Source organism: Lissotriton vulgaris, unplaced genomic scaffold, assembly GCF_964263255.1.
Source record: "Lissotriton vulgaris unplaced genomic scaffold, aLisVul1.2 SCAFFOLD_550, whole genome shotgun sequence".
In the NCBI taxonomy this organism is placed as follows: domain Eukaryota; kingdom Metazoa; phylum Chordata; class Amphibia; order Caudata; family Salamandridae; genus Lissotriton; species Lissotriton vulgaris.
Genome location: NW_028247597.1, coordinates 360001 through 380815, shown reverse-complemented (window position 1 = coordinate 380815; position 20815 = coordinate 360001). Strand labels below are relative to the sequence as shown.

General features: G+C 47.8%; 1 protein-coding gene across 1 annotated transcript in view; it reads left to right on the top strand.

The window, feature by feature from the left end:
* The window catches only part of PIAS1 (protein inhibitor of activated STAT 1), an 854757-nt gene that overhangs the window by 740818 nt on the left and 93124 nt on the right, over positions 1 to 20815 (top strand). The gene's annotated exons all lie outside the window — the stretch shown is intronic.

Here is a 20815-nt window from a genome sequence, read left to right as displayed (position 1 = left end):
AGGCCTGGTAGCCTCTCGAGGAGGCTGCCGATCTATTGCCGTGTTCAGTACTGCGTTGAAGTCGCCCCCCATGATTATTTCCCCCTCTGGGAGCTCAAGTAGTAGTTTCCCCAGGTCCTGGAAGGTTCCCTGGTGCAGTGCAGGGGGGATATATATCGATAGTATATTGTAGGTCTGCCCCTCCCATTGACAAGTGACCGCAGCAAAGCGACCTTGGTCATCAGTTCATGTGTGTTTGATCATCAGTGGGGCATTTTTTTGAACAAGGATGCCTACCCCGCGGGAGCCGGAAGAGAACTCTGCGTGTGCGATCATTTTGAAACCCCAACGGTTTAGGGCCTTACACGCCGCTCCCACCAGGTGTGTTTCTATTGGAGGACCAGTCCCCATTTAATTTTATGTCCTAGCCCATTGACATTCCATGATATAATAGTCAGTGGAGGGGGGATCAATGGTTGTGATTGGGGGTTAAGGGCCGGGTGAGCGTGATCTGTCATAGTATCCGGCATGTAGGTGTATTAGTATTACTGAGTGTTTAACCCGGGCTGAATTCCGGAACATGCTAGCGTCCGGAATGTATTTTTGGGCACCTACCAATAGCCCCATAGGATGGGTCCTGAGTATGTCCGAGAGTGACAGGCGGCTCAGTAAGACTTGCCTCCTTCGAGACAACCTGCCTGATTGTGTTGACATGAACCAGAGTGCGTGGTGTGTGCATGTATGAAAAGCCAGCCAAGTTAGAAACAGATAACAAGAGCAAAAACAAAACAAACTTAATACGTGTGAATCCCTTACCCCCTCCCTGCCCGGCGGACAAAACCTTTCCACCTCCCCAACTGAGCAGAGTACTTACAGTCCCAACTCATGAATATTGTTCGTGGGGGTGAGACTTCTGTGTCCTCTGGTGAGCCCCCCCTCCCTCTGGTAATGTCCATGCAGTGCTGTTTGTGATCAACAGTCCTACCTGTAGGAGTCCCTTTTTGCATGACCGAAGTCTTACCCTGTCCAGCCATCCACGACTGCAGGTCAGTAATCTCTTCGTCTCCCCATGCACTTAATGTAATTCGGCTTCTTTAAAGGGATTAAGTAGACGTCTTAGTCTAATAAACAGGAGAAAAAAAAAACGGTGATGGGCACAAGTCTCAGTGTCCATAGTGCGATGTCCGTGCCTATTCGGTTTCATTGGTATCCTGAGGGCTTTTATTTCCGTTGTTCCGTTGCCGGTCACGATTCCTGGGTCCCTTCGCCGGTCTCCATCCATCTTGCCAGTCCTGTGCTTCCCGCTGTGATTCGAAAAACCATGTCTTTCCTTCTGATTCAACTCGGAGCCTCGCCGGGAAAATCATAGAGTACTTGAGTTCCCGAGTTCATAATTCCTTTTTTACATCCGTGAAGCTCCTTCGTTGTTGAGCTACGGCCACTGTATAATCTGGATAGAGATTAATTTCAGAGTTATCGACTTTTAGCGGTGGGCGTGTGCGTACCGCTTGCAAAATGGCGTCCCGGTCTCTGAAGTTAAAGATTCGGGCTAAGATGTCCTGTCATCTTTGGGGTTCACTATCAACGTGCGGAAGTCACACCGGACTCCTTTTCAGATTCTCCCCTTCATCTGAGCCATTCTGGATACGGTTTGATTTTCTATCTTCCCCTCTTGAAGGGAGAGTCCAGGAGGATTCAGACTATGATCCTGATCTTTCAACTCATGTCCTGGATTTTAGTGAGATCAATTTTAAGGCTATTGGGCCTGATGGCCTCCGGCATCTTGCTGGTCAAGCACACCAAGTGACATGCCAGCTGTTCAGTGTGATCTGAAGTCTGTGGGTTCAACATCAAGGGGATCTCTAAGATCATGTCCAGATCTCAAAGGAGACTGTGAAATGTCTGCAGTGGTGGTTACTGGATTGCAGTTGAGTCAGCATCAGACCCCTTCTCCCCTACTCCACCCAGAGCTGACAATGGTGACAGATGCTTCCCACCTGTTTTAGGTAGGCCATCTGGGAGACCTGCAGATCAGAGGTCTCTGGACTCAAGCTAGGCCTGCTCCATATCAGTTTTCTGGAGTTGAGGGCCACACTTGTTATTGAAAGGGAGGCTGTGGCACAGGCTTACGGACCAGATACCTCCGTGTGGTATTGCAAAAAGCAGGGCGGCGTGAGGTCATGAACCCTGTGCTTAGAGGTGCTACACCTCTGGAATTGGCTGGACGATCAAAGTATTTTCCTGGTAGTGAGCCACCTGGCAGGATCTTTAAATGTCTGGGCACATGAGCTCAGCCGTTGACGCCTAGTGTATCATGAATGGAGATTACAACCACACGTGGAACAAGGTTTTGTCAGCGAATGGGGAGAACCTTGGCTCAATCTGTTCGCCACCGCTGAGAACATGCAATGTCAGCAGTTGTGCGCGTTGGAGTTTGCAAGCTTCTCTCCATAAAGAAGCATTTCACATCACATGAAACTCTAGACTCTGGTATGCCTTTATTCCAGGCCAGTGCCAGTTTTAGCCCGAGTTCTGAAGATGATCAAGAACAACTGGGCCCAGGTCATCCTGGTGGCCCAGGATTGGGCACGCAGCCTATAGTATCACAAACTCCTGGGCTTGAGCATCTGTTTTCCGGTCAGGCTGAGTAGCTGGGATTGCAGTAACAGGACAGGGTCCTGCACTCTGGCCTTCACAATCTCCACCTTCATGCATGGCTATTGAGCAGCAACAGCTGAATACCTTTTGACCTTCTTCAGTATGTAGTCGATATCATCTTGGCAGTCAGGCATCACTCAAGAAAAACAGTATATGCCTGGTGTTGGGACAAATCTTTTTGTTTGATGCAGCACACACCAGATTGACCCCCTCCAGGGCAACTTATCTGACTTTCTGTTGTCTGTTTTTTCTCTTGCCCAGCAAGTCCTTGCTTTGCGCAAAGTTAAGGGGTGCCTTTTAGCTCTTTTGGCCTTTTTTACCATTGCCAGCCCAACCCTAATTTATGTCACAAGTAGTGATACATTTATTGAAAGTTCTCAAACGCCTTTCTTCCCTCTCCTTTCGTCATGCCCAAGTCATTTTTTTAAAAACCTATTTTATTGATTTTCCATTTATATCTGTTAGTTAGCAACATTTTGGAAACTTTACCTTGGTTCTGTTCATTTTGGCATCGCGCATTATATACACCAAAGATTTCGTACGTAATTACTGATCATTGCGGTAATGTTTATCTTGCATGCATGTAGGACTTTTACATAATTACACAGTCGTCATGCCTAAGTAAGACCTTAACTTGATCCTCACATATCTGATGTTCACTCCCTTTGAGCTGCTTCACAGCTGTCCCTTTAGGTTCCTCACTTTCAAGATTGTTTCTTGTCATTACCTAGGTGTGGTCAGGGAGTGAGCTTCAAGCTATGTGTTAGCCCACCATACACCAACTTCTTCCCTGGCCAACTAGTTTTGCAACGTGAATCGTTCCTGGTTTTTCATGGTGGGCATTTCTCCGCTATCAAGTAGTTTGTTTCGGAACTCTCCAATGTGATAGTAGTCTTTTTTTTTTTTTTTTTTGCGTATCTAATCCAGCCTCACCTGACATCATACACTCTCCCCAGAAGCTCCTCTGCCTGGTCGCCATCTTCAGATTTTTTTTTCTGTTGATGGATCTGGAAGCAGAGCTGAGGGCTCCACATTTTACGAAAATAAGAAGTTAGACAAAGGGTTGTTGAGTGAATTCTCGAGAAGACCACCGAAAAGAGGTACCTAATAGCAGAAGTCGAGGGAGAACCAGAAAATGTCCGGACAGGTGACTCCCTTGGTTCTGCATGATGTGGAGAAGACACCATTCCAATTGTTCCTTAAATGCCATTATAAATTCACACGCAAAGACAACCATCAAATGTGTAACCTTTGACTTTAGCTAGACCCCAAGAGGGACGACTGTGAGGGTTATGCAGACTTAAAACTGGAGACTTTAAAGGTGAGAGAAAAACAGAGGCAAGCACACTACACCATGCAGGGGCAAAAAGAGACTTCATTGCTGACAGACATGGGGTTGTTGAGACAAGAGGAAGATAACATTGCCGAAGGGAAAAGGCTCAGGCACCTAGATGATCATCAACATCAAGTAGCAGCATAAATTCAAGTAGAAAAAAGCCCACGTAACACTGAAAACAATTACTGGGGTAGAGTCTCGAACATTAGACTCTAAATCACAAAGGGCTTCCTCTGCATCAAAAACCTCACCAACCAAATGCAAGCAGGGGTCTAAAGAATCCCACTGTTCCCCCTTCAAGGACACTGCAGGTATGCACACACCTGAAAAGGTGATATCTAAAGACTATCAAAGTGGGGATGGGATAATGTCGAAAGATGAATGAAGTCGGAAGGTGCCAAAAAAGGGTCAAGCAATACACCGCCCCAAAAAATCTGTGTCGAACAGGAAATCGCACCTTAGGTCTGCGCCGCAGAACAAGCTGGCGAAATAGAGCGGAAAAAGATGCCACAAGGCTACCATTTTACAAAAACACATCCCTCAAGGATTTAGAATTCCAACACAAATTTAGAGGGAAAAGCAACAAACTGATAAGGACACCAAAGAACTCAACCTCCCTTCCACCAATGACTGCAGAGCCACAGGAAGAGGAGGAAAAACAAGTATATCTTCAACAAGGAAGATAATCCTGAGTCCATGGGTATGTTTCAGGAAACAGAGTTGTCTAAGTATATGGAGAATCAGTGGCAGGATGCCAGAACTGATTGCCCATCATTGCTGCCACAGCCAGAAAAAAGGCTAATATGCCATCAACATCCAGACCAGCACCGAATAAGGAAAGTAAAAAGATGGACTTGTTAGGGAGGAAATTTTAAAGAGGGCCAGCAACTAAATGGTGAATATCTGACTCAAATGCTCTGCTCAACCGATGCATACCAACTGTGGGACGAGATGGCAGAGTTGATGAAACACCTGCTAGACAATACTGTAAGAGAGCAGCATCCCTGGTAGAAGAGGGGAAAAACATTGCAAATACTTGCTTAAAGCCTGCATTAGATGGAGCAGACACATCAAGCAGACAAATGATGATGGGAACAACCCTAAGACGTCATGTCTGGCAAATATAATCAATAAGAATTTTAATGGGTAACACCTCTTTGGTAGTACTGTGGATGATATCTTGCAGCAACTCGAAGAATAATGATACGGCAAAGTCCCTGTGAGCCGTGCAATTCAGAGGACACATACGGAGAGGATCAACACTGGTGAGAAGACCAGCAGGCAGAAGACGTTTTTCAAGTGCATCCTCACATCCAGTTATTCAGGGTACAAGTCCAATACAGACGGAAGGACAACAATGGCAGTACAAAAAACCACTATGCAAGCCCTTACGGTATCATGCGAGAGGAAAAGAGCGCAGCCACATAGAGGAATGGCTGCCCCTCCTGCAAGTTACTGACTACACCATCAACTCCTCTCACACTCAACATAGCTGGAGGAAAAATAAACTTTCTCCAGGAGAGGAGGGATGTGACCTCCTACAAATGGATAATAAACATTCTACATTGTATAGAACTGCTCAAGCAACCTTCAGGAAGGGGACCAAAGAAAGTGGTCTACACAAAAGAAGAAACAGTTGTTCTAATGCAAGAAGTGAATGAATTGCTACTAAAGGAGGCAATGGAAAGAGTGCCCAGGAGAGAGATGAACCAGGGAAGCTACTCAACATATTTCCGAATACCGCCTCAGGACGGATGCCATCATTCTATCTTAGACCTTCGCCTTCTAAGCAAGTTTCTAAAGACACAATTAAAAATTGCAGTGTTGCAAGATGTCATACCTCAGATACAAAGGAAGACTGACGGTTATAGATCTAAAGAATGCTTATTTTCACGTCCTAATGAATCACAGACACAAAATATACTCATGTTTTGGGGTGGACAGAATACACTATCAATTCAAAGTGCTGGGCTCCGAAATAAAATCAGCACCAAAAGTGTTTACAAAATGTCTGGCAGCACTCTGAGACAAGGAATACATGGATACCCTTACTTAGACAACTGGCTGGTAAAAGCAATCTCGCAATGCAAAATACACATAGAGATAGTAATAGCAACACTGCACAATCTGGGATTTTCAATAAACAGAAAAATAATCTCCAAATCCAGTACAGGAAAAAATATTCCTGGGAGCAAGAATCAACTCAACAGAGGCATAAGCATATCCTTGCGAAAAGAGGATACTATTAATACTTCAAGAAACTCACCTCTACTAGAATGGTCAGTGTCTGACAGTGGGGACTGTGGGAAAATGCTAGGGAAGATATCCTCCTTCATTATTTTTATACCATATGCAAGGCTACAAATAGAAGAATGGATACAAAGCCACTGGTCACAAACCACAGGGGTTTGGGAAGATCTAGTTGTTGTGACGCAAAATGTACAGGAAGGGATGGCGCACTGGAACAACACACACGTAACCGTTTAAAGACCATTTATTCATACACCTCCCACAGTAATCATTACCACGGATGCCTTGCATATGACTTGGAGAGCTCATATGGAGAGAATCAAAGTCAGGGGAATTTGGAAGGAACAGGATGCGGCATTGCATATCAATGTACTGGAACTAAGAGCAGTGTTCCTAGCATTAAAAGCCTTTCAGAAACAGCTGTGAGGAAAATCAATACTAGTTCAGACAGGCAATACAACAGCAATGTTCTATCTCCACAAGCAGGGAGGAACACAAGTCTTTGCACAATCAACTACTAGCCCAGGAAATCTGGAGGTGGGCCATCCAGAGACAAACTTAATGACAATTCACCTTCTGGGAAAAGACAATGTCCAGGCAGACAAGCTCAGCAGGTATACATCCCCCTCTCTCTAGTAGGAACTCAATCAAACATATATTCATACAATTGGGAACACCAGAAATAGATCTGTTTGGCAGGCCAGAAAAAGCAAAATGCCAAGCCTTTGCCTCCAGACACCCACACCTCTCTGACACAGAATGCTTAATCGATAGACTGGTCGGGACAGTTGCGTCTCTTTTCCCCGATCCCACTGTTAGCCAGAGCAATCAGAAAAGGCAAACAGCCTTAAATGAGCCTGAAACTCCTCTCCCCACAGTGGGTGATACAAGCTTGGTTTTCGGAACTAATAGAGATAGCACAGAATATATTCAGAGATTACCAGGCCAGCATGATCTACTGTCTATGCAAAAGGGGAGAGTTATCCAACCAGAAGTCTTAGCTATAGCAGCTTGGCTGCTAAAGACTTGGAGTTTGGCATCTAGGTCTACCAGAAAATACAATCGCGATTCTTGGGGAAGCAAGAAGGGCAACAACAAGAAAATACTGCATAGCGAAATGGGAGAGTACTCAAGGTGGTGCCAGAAACTTAAATTATTAAGACAGTTCAAAGGACACAACTGTCCTAAAATACTTCACACACCTATTAGCCTGCAAGCTAAATTATGCTTCATTAAAGGTACATTTAGCAACTATAGTGTCCTACACAAAGAGCCCATATAGGAAGAAGTTTCTACCAAACACCTGTAATTAAAAAATGTGTGCAGGGAGCAAAACTGATAGCTCCACCTAGCCTACGAGAGTACCTCCACCAACAAACTTAAAGTTGTACTAATACAACTAATAAGGAAACCTATTGAACCTTTGCACAAAGCGAGTAAGTGAATTGCAGAGGCTCACAGTACTCACAATACAAGAGCCATGCATGCAAATACGTAAAGATAGAATAGTCATGAAGACAGATCCTCAATTCCTACAAAGTCATCTCGCATTTTCATATAAACGAACTAGTTCAAAAACCAAGTTCCTTCCACAAACCAAAAAACAAAGCTGAAGCAGTGTTACATTAGCCGCAAGAAAAGCGATCATATTCTATATGGAGAAAACAAAAGCAATCCGAAAAGGGAAACAACTTGTTTGTGTCATTTGTAGACAACAAAGAAAAACAGTTAACAAGAATACAATTGCCAGATGGCTTACACCAGCAATCCAAATGTCGAACAGCAGCAGGTTTACAAATAGAAACTAAACCAAAGGCCACACTACTTGCATAAAAAGATAGCCTTTCTATCATATAGATCATTGTAGGAAATTTGTATGACATCTACTTGATCATCAGTGCACATGTTCAGAAAGCGTTATTGTGTGTGTATATATATATATATATATATATATATATATATATATATATATATATATATGTATATGTATATATGTATATATATATATATGTATATGTATATATGTTCGAGGCATGTGGGCTGCTGAATTCATATCTGTGCATAGATCGCCGCCTAGTGTTGGGTCCGGATGATTGCACATTGTTGTCCTGGAAGAGTCTTCGAAGTATCACGAGATAGGTGGCTCCTCCCCTGGACTACAGTGCGCATGGGCATCGACTCCATCCCCAGATTGTTTTTTTCCGCCATTGGGTTCGGATGTCTTTCGGTTCCCTCTGTCGGAATAGATAGTTGTTAACTTATTTTGCTTGAGACCAAAAGGTCTTTAGGACTTGCGTCGGTATTGTCTATCGTTCGGGTTCGTAATTTCCTCGGCTCCGAACCAACACTGCCCTTCCGCGTGCTTTCGGCGCGGACGGGCCTACTCGACGCTCCAACCTCTTCCATCATGGAACGAAGTCCATTTAAACGGTGCCCGGTGTGTGCCTCGAAGTATCCGCATATCGATGTACACCCGGTGTGCAATAAGTGCTTGTCGCCGGACCACGACGAGGCCAAGTGTATGGCCTGTTCCAAGTTCCGGTCCAAGAAAACACTCAAGCTCCGTTGAGCTGCGCGCCTGGAGGCCCAGCGATCGGCACCACCTCCTACAGACATCTTCGACGCGGAGGATGTCAGGGACGACGCTATCCAGGAGATCACAGAATCTAACCCAGCGTCGGAGGTCGAGGACGACTACGACGCGGAAGACGAGGATTTCGATGAAGTCGTCGAGGAGGTAGGGGACGACGACGGGGCCCTTGCCACGGTAGAGGATAGCTCGGACGAGGAGCTTCCTCAGACTGACTCCGGGACCAGCCACCATTATGAGGCCGAGGTCGAGGGATCGCCTTCGGGCCTTACTCAAAACCTTGATACCCGTCCCACGGCTCCGCCTTCCGGCCCCTCCACGGACATTGATACGGCGCCACTTACGGTACAGCCAAAACCGAAAGTGAAACCAACGGTCTCGACGCCAGACGTATCGAAACCGAAAGCGCGGATCACGCTGGTCAGGTCGAAGACTTCGGAGGCCTCGGCGCCGAAGAAATCTAAGATGGCCGTCGAGCTCAAAAGCCCCGCCAAAATGGCCGACCCGAAGGCTTCTGTATCGAAGCCGAAGGTTATAGGGACCGACGCAGCTGCATCGGCGCCGAAGGCGGTCGACGCACATAAGAGTCGACTCGATTCCAAGAAGCAGGTCGACGACCATAAGAAGTCCACTCTCGACCCGAAGAAGCGGCAGGACGAACCCGAGTCCCTCACTGCCTCGCTTCCACTCGACAAGGCCAAGGGGGCAACGTCGTCGACTCCGAAGAGCGCGTCATCGGTCGCCACCCCACAACCAGCTTCAAATGACTCTCTCGAGCCGGTGCGTCCCTCCGCCTCGTTCACTAAGAAGGTTACGGAGTCCCTTCAACGTATTAGGGAGGGGTCCGCTGCAGTCGAACCAAAGGACCCTGTGCCGCCCAAGCCTCTAGAAAAACCGGTGAAGGCGCCGACGCCTACTCTTTTCACTTTGCCACCAAAGACGGCGCCGAAAGGTTTCACAGCAAAATCAGGGGCCGGAGTGCCCGTGAAGGTGTCTTTGACGCCGAAGCCATCGTTAGTGGTCCCAGGCCCATGGCAACGAACACTGGCAGAAGAGGAGCGTCAGGAAGTTTTCATCGACGCCAACACGGGCAAGCTCTCTCTCCTCAAGAGAAAGATTACCCCTGAACCACAATTAGAGCATTACAAAATTACACTCAAGAAAAAGATGGACTCTGCTGATGCCTCTGCCTCTATGGAGCCCGTATCACCACAGGCACAAGAACTTTCACCCACTCATTCCCATGTAGAGGAGGGTGACGGCAACGACGAGGATGAGTATAGCTATCCCGTCTACTCAGACCCAGAGGATGTGCCTGAACCATGGTCTGCAGGTGGCGATCCTGGGGACCCGCATTCGGGGCAGGAGCCTCAGCTTTTCTCAGCCAAAACTTCCCCAACAGAGGACTCTGCAGCTTTCAATGCCCTCATTGAAAGGGCGGCAGCCAATCACGACGTCGATCTCCATGCTGACCCAGTGGACGTCGACTTCCTCTTGGACACCTTTTCAGTCTCTGAAAAAACTGTAAAGACACTGCCAATGCTAAAAGGGGTGTTGAAACATGCGGCTGAGATGTTCAAGGAGCCCACCCGGGCAAGAGTCATCAACCCACGTATCGACAAGAAGTACAAGGCAGCGCCCACTGATCCTACTTATATCAAAGGACAGTTGCCTCTGGATTCCCTGGTTGTCTCCAATGCACGCAAACGAGCCAACTCACAAACTACGGGTGATGCTCCTCCCCCAGACAAGGAATCAAAAGTATTTGAGGCTTCTGGGAAAAGGGTGGCTGCGCAGGCAGCCAACATATGGCGCATATCCAACACACAGGCGCTACTAGCGCGTTATGACAGGGCACACTATGATACTCTAGAGACCCTTTTACAGCATTTACCCGATCAATATAAAGAAGCAGCAGAGATGTTGATACAGGAGGGGAAGCTTATCACCAATGCTTCAATTAAGTGCGCTCTGGACGTGGCTGACACCGCCTCGCGAGCAATTAACACTAGCGTTCTGCTTCGTAGACATGCATGGCTAAGGATATCCGGGTTCAAGCTGGACATTCAAACTACCATCTTGAACCAAACGGTCAACCCAGACCACCTGTTTGGCCCCGAGGTTGATACCACCCTCGAGAAGATGAAAAAGGACACAGACACTGCGAAGTCTATGGGTGCCTTGCAGTCCCAGCAGTTTCGGGGTGGTTCCTTTTGTCGCTCCAATACTAGAGGCACCTCAAGGGGTCAACTTTCACAGTCAACGCAATTCTACAAAAGCAGCACCCAAACTTCGTATACCAACAAAGGTCGGGGTGGATACCGTGGCAACAACGTCAAAGGCAGAGGACGTGGGAACAACAGCTCCAGGTCCTCCACCGCCAACAAACAGTGACGCCTTGTCACTGCCCCCCGACCACGCAACACCGGTCGGGGGGAGACTCCAGCAGTTCCTGCCCATGTGGAAGTCCATCACCACGGACAGGTGGGTCAGAACACTTATCCAATACGGTTATTGTCTGGAGCTCACATCCACTCCACCCAACATACCCCCAAAAAAACGTCCTATGTCCAGCGAGCACTTACACTTGTTGCAGCAAGAAGTCAACGTCATGCTGCAAAAAGGGGCAATAGAGCTCGTGCCCCTGCAGGAAAGAGGTGCAGGAGTTTACTCCCTGTACTTTCTGATTCCAAAGAAGGACGGATCCCTCAGGCCCATCCTAGACCTCAGGCCGCTCAATTTTTACATTCTATCAGAACATTTCCATATGCTCACGCTGCAGCAGGTTCTCCCACTGCTTCGGCAAGGGGACTTCCTAGCAACTCTGGACCTGAAGGATGCGTACTTCCACATTCCACTGCATCCTTCACACAGAAAATACCTCAGGTTCACCATCCAAAACCAGCACTACCAGTTCAAGGTTTTGCCTTTTGGGGTCACCACGGCGCCCAGGGTTTTCACAAAGTGCCTGGCGACTGTGGCGGCGCATCTGAGACGTCAAAACGTCCACGTCTACCCCTATCTGGACGACTGGCTCATTCAGGCAAAGTCGGCCCAGCAGTGCGCCGACCACGTGTCCCATACCATTCACCTTCTGCACGATCTGGGGTTCTCACTGAATTACCCAAAATCCCATCTCCAGCCCGCCCACATACGGCAGTATCTGGGTGCTACCATAAACACTCTGGCGGCCACAGCACAGCCAAATTCAGTGAGAGTCAACAGCATTCAATCGCTGATCCAAAAATTCAGACCTCAACACTCGCTTCCAGCAAGAGTGTTCATGCAGTTGATAGGCATGATGGCCTCCTGCATCTCCATTGTTCCGCACGCGAGACTACATATGCGTCCGCTTCAGGAGTGCTTAGCACGTCAGTGGACGCAGGCTCACAACCAGTTGAAAGACCTAGTGTTGGTGAGCGGTCGGGCATACAACTCTCTGCATTGGTGGAATCCACGAAACCTTTGCAAGGGCCAACCGTTTCAAGAGCCTGTGCCACAGATTATCCTGACAACGGACGCTTCTCTCCAGGGATAGGGAGCGCATGTACTCCAATACACAGTGCAGGGACTATGGACGCAACAGCAAAGGAAGATGCACATCAATGTTCTGGAACTGATGGCGATCTTCATGGCCTTAAAGGCGTTCAAAGTACATCTGTGCAACAAGGTCGTGTTGATCCGGACTGACAACATGACGGCCATGTACTACATTCAGAAGCAGGGAGGCACACACTCTCCGCAGCTGTCTCATCTGGCTCAGAGCATGTGGAAGTGGGCCATTCAGAGGAACATTTTCCTCATGGCAGAGCATCTCCCAGGCAAGGACAATCAGATGGCGGACCTGCTCAGCAGGCACAGCCACCAAATGCACGAGTGGGAGATACATCCATCTGTACTCCAACCGTACTTCCAAAGGTGGGGTCATCCGGAGATAGACCTGTTCGCCACAAGGGAGAACGCAAAATGCCAAAGCTTCGCCGCCAGGTTCCCACACCCACAGTCGCAGGGCAATGCGATATGGATGAACTAGTCGGGCAAATTTGCGTACGCTTTTCCCCCAGCACCTCTGATTCTGCTGGTGGCACGCAAACTCAGGCAGCACTCGATGACTCTCATCCTGGTTGCTCCAACTTGGGCTCGCCAACCATGGTACACCACGTTTCTGGAACTGTCCGTGGTACCGCATCAAAGGCTACATCTCACACCCAGCCTTCTGACGCAGAGCCATGGCGACATTCAGAACCCAGACCCGCAACAGCTCAACCTGGCGATCTGGCTCCTGAAGTCCTAGAGTTTGGCTAACTCAACCTTCCTCCCAATTGCATGGACATCATTCGGGAGGCTAGGAAGCCCACTACTAGAGCCTGTTATGCGGCGAAATGGAAGCGGTTTGTCATCTATTGTGCAAACCACAACATTGATCCGCTAGATGCTTCTATTCAGAACATCATCTGTTACCTGTTCCATCTATACAAGTGTAATCTGGCCTATACTTCCATTCGCATTCACCTGTCTGCGATGGCCGCATACCTCCAAAATAGACAGCACCTTTCACTTTTCAAGGTGCCTGCCATCAAAGCATTTCTGGAAGGCCTCAAGAGTCATTCCGCCACGGACTCCACCAGCTCCTGAATGGAACCAAAATGTGGTTCTTACAAGACTGATGGGTCCTCCCTTTCAGCCACTACATTCCTGCGAGATTCAGTTCTTGACATGGAAAGTGGCTTTCCTTGTAGCAATTACATCGCTACGGAGGGTTAGTGAACTGCAAGCCCTCACAATCCAAGAGCCTTTCTTCCAAGTTCATTCAAACAGGGTAGTGCTCCGCACTAACCCTAAATTTCTACCCAAGGTTGTGTCTCAGTTCCACATCAACCAAACCATTGAATTGCCGGTGTTCTTTCAAAATCCTGAGTCACTGGCGGAGCGGATGCTCCACACCCTTGACGTTAAACGGGCCCTAATGTATTACATTGATAGGACCAAGGATTTTAGAAAGACTAAGCAGCTTTTTGTTGCCTTTGCGCCACATCACAAAGGTAACCCTATTTCCAAGGCTGGTATAGCGAGGTGGATCGTGAAATGTATTCAAATCTGCTATGCAAAGGCAAAACGCACTCTTACCATTCCACCAAGAGCCCACTCCACCAGAAAGTTGGGGGCCTCTATGGCTTTCCTTGGAAACATTCCCTTAGAGGACATATGTAGAGCAGCCACATGGTCTACCACACACCCATTTACTAAGCATTACTGTGTAGACGTGCACTCCAAACAGCAGGCAGCTGTAGGGCAGGCTGTTCTCAAGACACTTTTCCAAACTGCTGCAGCTGGCACGGGCGGCCGCCGCTAATGGAGGGACTGCTATGTCTTCTATGCACAGATATGAATTCAGCAGCCCACATGCCTCGAACTGCAAATGCTACTTACCAGTATGCATCTGTTCTTGGCATGTAGGGCTGCAGACATTCATATCGCCCGCCCTCCTCCCCGGCGCCTGTAGCAGCTGCAGTATTCACATATATTCTCATAGCATGGTCATCATTCACTGAGTCTCACTCCATCTTGGCCACAATGGCTAAAAACAATCTGGGGATGGAGTCGATGCCCATGCGCACTGTAGTCCAGGGGAGGAGCCACCTATCTCGTGATACTTCGAAGACTCTTCCAGGACAACAATGCGCAATCATCCGGACCCAACACTAGGCGGCGATCTATGCACAGATATGAATGTCAGCAGCCCTACATGCCAAGAACAGATGCATACTGGTAAGTGGCATTTGCAATATATATATATTTACACGAGAAAAAGATTACTCCGGCACTCCGCTTGGTAAATCACATCAGTGTTCGAGGCATGTGGGCTGCTGAATTCATATCTGTGCATAGATCGCCGCCTAGTGTTGGGTCCGGATGATTGCACATTGTTGTCCTGGAAGAGTCTTCGAAGTATCACGAGATAGGTGGCTCCTCCCCCGGACTACAGTGCGCTTGGGCATCCTCACCATCCTCAGATAGTTTTTTTTCGCCATTGGGTTTGGATGTACTTTCTTTACTCAAGTTCGGAAACTTTTCTAAAGGCCAAAAGGCCTTCGGGTCGTCGGTATTGTTATTTCGATTGGTGCCGAGTACTTTGTCAAAATTCACAAGAACCTAGTCCTACAATTCAATGTAGTACGATCGGTATTATGTAAAATAATTGCAATGATGCAGATTGCTGGGATTAATCAAGAATCATTCCCATGTATAACAAAACCGCGTTCTGTGTACATAAGCACATTATATTTTGACGGGAATTCCCGTAGTACACTGACGCGCAAACCATATGACGCCAGGGACCAATCAAAATTGACATATCACGTTCGTATGGGAATCCCAGTCAGGGACCAATCAAAATTGCGGTTCCCGCGTAGTCCATCTACACGCAAACCATGTGACGCCAGGGACCTATCACAATCCTAGTTGGAAAATAAATAGAACACACCCCAAACACTCGGTGATCCGGTGTTGAGAAGACGCCGTACGAGCTTTCTCCACTGGTAACCGCCGCGTTTTGGACGAATCTTTTGGAAATAGAAGACCCGGTGAGGCTAGAATTGCTATCTCTAATGTCCGCCCCGGGGGGCTTTTTACTTTGTTTCTCCTTTACCAGATAAAATATAAGGGAGGAAAGACCACACTTACCGATCGGGAGTGGGTCCATGACTTTTTAAGACGTGGCTGTAACGGTATGAATGCAAAAGCCGTAAGCTAGGTAATTTAAATTTTCTTTTTGTACGGGTGTAAAGTAACAGTACACAGTGCAATCACAGGCAGTCCCTCATACAGTTATGCCTTTTTGACTTACAGCACGCTAAACACAGTATTGCTGGCAGTGGCTTTTCTATAACTTTTGCCCTGAAGAAATTGCCTGAATCTTTACCAAGGCAATGAAACATGTCGGCAGCGAGCTGAAAGCGAATCGATAGGTAGTATTCGCTTCTCTCCTTTTTATGTATATATGTTTACTGTTGGCAGACAAGAGAATACCAATAAAAAGGTTCTTAGTCTTGGATGCACAGTATTTGTTGTGTTATATGTTGAACGTTGTTAGTCCTTGTCACATATAAGTTTGTGTACACTGCACCTTTCACTGTCTTTTTACTTTTGGGAGACGGACACGTTTACGTTAAGCTAGTTGACACCGATGATGAGAACAGGGCCACCCTGGTGAGTACCAACCAGGGGCCCCATTGGTGGCGCGCCCGTGAGTTGTCTTCTAGCTATTCACACATTTTTTCAAATGTCGTCTTTCTAGTGAATGTTTGTACTGTGTTGTCTAGTGTTAGACTTATCAGAGGTTGGCTACTTTTATTTATTTTTTGGCAATTATCTTGAGCACGACACCTATTTCTGCATTCAGGGGTGTGATTGGAATGATCTTTGACAAATCCATATATGCCCATAGATTTATAAAAATTATTGCCTTTTGGACTAGGTTCTTGTGAATTTTGATTGAATGAGTGGAGGGCGACCTAGTCCTGTAAATCCCTCTTAACTCCTAGTATATGAACGCCGAGTACTTTGTTCCAGTTCTTTTCGAGCAGGACATCGAAGAGAGCCGCGGGCCTCCTCGACACCAGAGGCCCGATCGTCGATGGAATGGAGCCCATTCAAACGATGCCCCCTTTGTAATTCTAAGTACCCACACATCGATGTACACCCGGTGTGCAATAAATGCCTATCTCCGGAGCACAATGAGGCCAACTGTCTAGCTTGTGCTCAATTCAGGTCGAAGAAGACGCTTAGACTTCGACGCGCAGCGAGGCAGACGATGACGAAGCCAGCGCCCGACCCGGTGAATATCTTCGATGAAGAAGACGATGAGGTCGTGGAGACTGAGGATCCAGAACAGCAGTCGGATCCCGGTTCAGAGCATGACTCCAACTATTATGAAGACGACGAAGAAAACATCGAGGATGAAAACGTCGTCGAGGTAAGGGACGACGCATCAGCCATCGGAGCAGTCGATGACGACTCGAGCGGTGAACCAGGCCCAATGAGTACGGGGCCCGGAACAGACACTGAAAGACTTCCAAGGGCTCAGGTCGAGGCATCGCCAGAAGGCCTTAGCCAAGATCATAGCGAACATTCTATAGCCCCGCGTCTCGGCCCGGCTAAGAATATTTCACACGAGCCATCGGTCGAGCATTACCAATCACTGCTTAAATCGAAACCGAAAGCCATGGAGTCTAGAACGAAACCGAAACTGCTGGAGGCAGCCCTCTGCTCGAAGACTTCGAATCCAATCGGATTCGACGAAGAAGAAAAGTGTTGAAGACCTTCGGGGTCACAAATAAGGGGTGTCAAACCGAAGATCGGTGCGCTGAAGTCCATAACTAAAGTCAAGCACGTCGAACCAACGAGGTCGACGTCGACGGACAGCGACACAAATAAGGGACTCGAGTCTCGGAAGGTTCTCGATCCGAAGCAACCAGTCGACAGGCCACAGTTCGTCAAAGGCTTCGAGCCGAAGTCCAAGAGCGGCACGACGGAACACGTTGAGTCGAGGCAGAAGAGCGCGACTCCAACGCAACAGGCGCCTAAGTCGACGCAAGGCCAAAATCATATTGGAGAAAAGACAAAGTTGGTCGGACCAATAACGATGTCGGACCAGAAGGTCAGTCTGTCTACAAAAACTATGCCACCGATAAAATTCAGACTGCCCCCAACTACACGGCCTAAGGCATTTGATCCAAAAATGGGGATCGAACAGTCCAAGAAGGTGTCGATGGGGAAAAGGAGTCATTCTCTAGAAGAGGGCATTGTGTACCAAGAGCCCTCCTATGATGACCAGTCGAAGCTACATATCGACTCAGACTCTGGCAGACTTACTATTTATCAGAGAAAGATCAGGTCAGAAAATCCTCTTGAAACCTATAAAATTCCACTCAAAAAGAAAAGGGATTCTTCCACATCACCTGTCCTTTTTTAGACTGTAAGGTACCATGGCCAGGACACTTCTGCATACTCACCCACACGCACTAATGAGGATATGGGGTATGGCTACAATGAAGAATTTAATTACCCTGCAGGAACGGATCAGGATGACCAGAATCAAGCCTGGACAGACCCTGTTGACCCGGGGAGTCACAAACTATTCCTGACACTCCTTCTTATCCTGTCAAGACTTCACCAACAGAGGATACAGCTGCGTTTAACGCATTAATAGAAAGGGCAGCACACAGTCATGATGTGGAAATGCATGCTGACCCAATTGAAGAGGACTTCCTATTTTACACTTTTTCCACTTCAGAGAAATCAGTCAAGACATTGCCAATGTTGAAAGGTGTCCTTAAACATGCAGGAGATATTTTCAAGGAAACCACAAGAGCAAGGGTTGTTAACCCCAGAATCGAAAGAAAATACAGACCGGCACCTGTGGACCCCACATATATTAAGGGACAGCTGCCATTGGACTCTTTGGTGGTATCAAATGCTCGTAAGCGTGCCAACTCACAAACCACTGGTGATACTCCTCCTCCGGACAAGGAGTCTAAGATATTAGAAGCTTCTGGAAAAAGGGTGGCTGCTCAAGCAGCTAATATATGGAGAATTTCTAATACACAAGCCCTATTAGCCAGATACGATAGGGCTCATTATGACACACTAGAGCAACTGCTACAACATTGCCAGATGTCTACAAGGAGGGAGCAGAAACACTGATACAGGAGGGAAAACTCCTATCTAACGCATCCATGAAATGAGCGCTAGATGCAGCAGACACCGCAGCCAGGGCCATCAATTCAAGAGTCATGCTCAGGAGACATGTGTGGTTACGCATCTCTGGATTCAAACCTGAGATTCAAACCACATTATTAAATCAACCCATGAACCCTGAATATTTATTTGGTCCTGATGTGGACACAATATTAGAAAAGATTAAAAAAGACACAGACAGCCAAGTCTATGGGTGCCTTGCAGTCACAACAATTCAGAGGAGGCTCCTTTCGTCGCTCCGGTAACAGTGGAGCTACACGAGGCCAGGCATCTCAGCAGACTCCATACAATAAAGGGAGCACGCAGACCACCTATAATAAAAACAATAGAGGTGGATACCGTGGCAACAGCAGCAGAGGACGAGGGAATAACAACACCAGATCCTCCACCAATACTAAACCGTGACGTCTTGTCACACCCCCCAGACCACGTAACACCGGTCGGGGGACGATTACAGCAGTTCCTGCCAGTCTGGAAAAGTATTACCACAGACAGGTGGGTGAGACAACTTATCCAGTACGGCTATTGTCTAGAGCTAGCCTCCACTCCACCCAACATACCCCCAAAACACCGCCCTATGTCGGCAGAGCACATACTCTTATTGCAGCAAGAGGTCACCAGCATGCTGCAAAAAGGGGCCATAGAACTCGTACCTATAGAACAACAGGGGTATACTCGCTGTACTTCTTAATTCCCCAAAAAGACGGGTCTCTCTGGCCAATACTGGACCTCAGGCCCCTAAACCAATACATCTTGTCAGAACATTTTCACATGCTCACATTACAGCAGGTTCTACCATTACTCAGTCAGGGAGATTGCCTCGCAACACTAGACCTAAAAGACGCATATTTCCACATGCCGATACATCCGGCACACAGGAAATATCTCAGGTTCACCATACAGAATCAGCACTACCAGTTCAAGGTCCTGCCTTTCGGGGTCACAACAGCCCCCAGGGTGTTTACCAAGTGCCTAGCGACAGTAGCTGCACACCTACGGTGACAGCATATTCACGTCTACCCATACATAGACGACTGGCTTATCCAAGCAAAGTCAGCCGAGCAATGTGCCAGCCACATGTCCCGCACAGCCTCAGATTCTCATTAAACTACCCAAAGTCTCATCTTCAACCCGCCCACGTACAACAGTACCTGGGAGCGACAATAGACACTCTGGCAGCAAAGGCACAGCCAAACTCAGCAAGAATCAACAGCATTCAATTACTGATTCAGAAATTCAGACCTCCCCACTCGCTCCCAGCACAGCTGTTTTTGCAGTTGATAGGCATGATGGCCTCCTGCATCTTCATAGTCCCTCACGCGAAACTACACATGCGTCCGCTTCAAGAGTGCTTAGCACGGCAGTGGAACCAGGCTCAAGGACAATTAAAAGACCTAGTGTTGGTGACCGGTCGCGCATACAACTCTCTGCATTGGTGGAACCCACAAAACCTTTGCAGGGGCCGACCGTTCCAAGAGCCTGTACCACAAATAGTGCTTACGACGGATGCATCTCTCCTGGGATGGGGAGCGCATGTCCTCCATTACACAGTGCAGGGACTATGGACGACACAGCAAAAGAAGATGCGCATCAACTTGCTGGAACAGATGGCAATCTTTATGGCAATGAAGGCGTTCAAGGTACATTTGTGCAACAAAGTCATGTTGATCCGGACGGACAACATAACTGCCATGTACTACATACAGAAGAAGGGGGGACACACTCTCCACAGTTGTCACATCTAGCGCAAAGCATGTGGAAGTGGGACATTCAGAGAAACATATTCCTCATGGCGGAACACCTCCCAGGCAGGGACAACCAGATGGCGGATCTGCTCAGCAGACAGCCACCAGATGCACGAGTGGGAGGTACATCCCTCAGTGCTACAACCGTACTTCCAGCAGTGGGGTCACCCAGAGATAGACCTGTTCGCCACAAGGGAAAACGCAAAATGCCAAAGCTTCGCCGCTAGGTTTCCACATCCGCAGTCTCAGGGCAATGCGATATGGATGAACTGGTCAGGCAGGTTTGCATACGCTTTTCCCCCAGCCCCGCTCATACCACTAGTGGCTGGCAAACTGCGACAACACTCGATGACACTCATCCTAGTTGCTCCAACGTGGGCGAGGCAACCGTGGTACACCACGTTTCTAGAACTTTCCGTGATGCCTCATCAAAGGCTGCAACTAACACCCAGTCTTTTAACGCAGAGCCATGGAGACAGTCAGCACCCAGATCCGCAA